This window comes from Dasypus novemcinctus, chromosome 12, assembly GCF_030445035.2.
Source record: "Dasypus novemcinctus isolate mDasNov1 chromosome 12, mDasNov1.1.hap2, whole genome shotgun sequence".
In the NCBI taxonomy this organism is placed as follows: Eukaryota; Metazoa; Chordata; class Mammalia; order Cingulata; family Dasypodidae; genus Dasypus; species Dasypus novemcinctus.
This window is the reverse complement of record NC_080684.1, coordinates 25,900,754-25,903,134: the sequence shown is the minus strand read 5'-3', so window position 1 is coordinate 25,903,134 and position 2,381 is coordinate 25,900,754. Positions and strand designations below refer to the sequence as shown.

General features: G+C 38.0%; 1 pseudogene; it reads right to left on the bottom strand.

The window, feature by feature from the left end:
• Window positions 1-865: 865 nt before the first annotated feature.
• On the bottom strand, window positions 866-1,452 carry LOC139440095 (olfactory receptor 6C2-like; annotated as a pseudogene).
• Between the last annotated feature and the right edge of the window lie 929 nt (window positions 1,453-2,381).

The window sequence follows — 2,381 nt, the reverse complement described above, 5'->3', positions numbered from 1 at the left end:
GTGGACTTGCGTGTTTACCTTGTCTCCGCGGTAGTTCTTCTGCCGTGCGCCCTCCAGTCCTGAGAGCCCCCGACAAGGGCCTGGCCTCCCTTGTCCCCAGTTCGTCACCTGCTTCTCCAGGCGACCCCTTCGTCGCCGGCTTCGCTGGGCGACCCCGTCAGCTGAACCACGCAACCCCCTGTGAGAGCGATCCCTCGTCTGCTGCTGGACCGACCCCTCGTCCCAAGTGGGACTGACCCCTCGTCCCAAGTGGGACCGACCCCTCGTCCAAAGCTGGACCGACCCCTCGTCCGCAGCCAGACCCCACCTCTACCGACTGAGCAATCTGCCGCACTGAAATATTTTCATGTTAGTCTGTTTATTCTTCTCTCTTACTGACAATGGAGAAAGCTAGAACTTTGAGTTCTGATTTGCAAAATCCCTGTAGCAGGACCATTTATATTACAGAAAAAAGAGAAATAAATAGTTTCTAAGTATTTTTCTTGGGCCAAGGTATATCTCAGACCAGAAAGGAATCCTGACTGGAATAATTTTTGCTCTGAAAAATCTATAAATGTAAAGAAAAGAATGGACAGAAATATAATCTAATTTTTGTTGCTGCCTTTTTGTGTTTTAGCCATAAAGATGATGATGCCTTGTTTGAACCTCTAAAAAACTATTTTCATATACACTTATGAAAATGCCCTATTATGAAGGAAGATTTCTTTGAAATAAAACCATGGTCCTTAATTTCACTCTGTGGTTCAAAGAGTAATTGAAAATAAACTTTGTTGTTAAACAGACTATACTGTAGGTTTGAATTAAAATGCATAATAAAAGAGGAATTACTTAAATGTATATACTTTTCATATTTAAAATCAATTTCCTAATTCTTTAAGAGAAATGCAGTCTTTTTTATTGTCTCCTTGAAGGCTTGTTTGACTTGCTTATTCCATAGAGTATAAATGAAGGGGTTCATCAAAGGGATAACTGAGGTATTGAGCAATGACACCACTTTATTAATGATGACACCTTCTTTTGGTGGTTTCATGTAAATGAAGATGCAACTTCCACAGGTGAAGGAAATTACAATCATGTGGGAAGAACAGGTGGAGAAAGCCTTTTTCCATGGTTGAACAGAAGGAAGTCTTACAATGGTCTTGATGTTTGTGTATGACAAAATCACACACACAACTGTGACTATGAGAGTCAGCACAGCCATGATTAAAACAAGTTGTTCTATGAACTCTGTGTCTGAACATACAATCTTCAGAATAGGATAAGCATCACAGCCAAAGGGTCAGTCACATTGGAGTTACAGAATTCTAGCTGAAATCCCAGGCTAAGAGGTGAGATAATGACCATTAATCCAGTCAGCTAAGAGCAGAGGAAAAGCGTGGTGCACCTCCTGTCAATCATGATTGTGGTGTAGTGCAGGGGTTTGCAGATGGTCGTGTAGCAGTAGTAGGACATTGCAGTGAAAAGAAAGAATTCTGTTGCTCCAATCAGGATATTAAAAAATAATGGAGTGGCACAAGCATTATAGGTAACACTTTTGTGTTCTAGGTAAAATTTTATCCCCAGCTGTACAGGAATCTTGGAACACAGACAGTGGTAAATAATATTTTGAAAATTGAGAAATTTTGAAGGAAAATATACATAGGTGTTTTGAGAGTTTACCAGTGAGAGCAGAATAATGATTAGACTTCCAGCAACAGTGAAAATGTAAGTGAAAAACAGAAATACTGACAGTAAAATCTGTAGTTTAGCATCATCTGTTAGTCCTAGTATGACGAATGTTATTACTGTAGAATGATTTCTCATCACTGTCTTCAGATATATATTTAGCATATTTTTAAAAATCATAAATTTCAAACTGAGGAACAGATTATAAAAAGAGTATTTTAATGTACTATACAGTGAAAATCCAAGCAAAAGTCTCTATGCCATCACCCTCACTTTTTTTTTCATAACATGGTCATCAATAATGCTGAGGAAGAAATTTTTGAATCCTATTTCATTTCTTGTGATTTTGCTTTATCCAGGTCTTCTAAACAGGTTAATGGAAAATATCTACCTGAAGGTTCAATTCTATTCATGAAGGACCTTTTTTTTTTTTTTTTTTTTTTAAGGAGTTACCATGGGTTGAACCCAGGACCTTGTACATGGGAAGCAGACACTCAATCACTTGAGTTACATCCACTCCCCAGGACCAATTTTAAATAGACAATAAAATATCTGCCATTTGATTAAAATTAGGACAGGCTTTAAGGTATTTTAACTGTCAGTTTAGAGTTGAGGTTCCATATGTTGATGAAATGTAAAAATCTGCATCAAAATTTTTATTTCTCTGTCTGTAATAACACCACACCATGTCATTCTCATAATGATAATATACTACA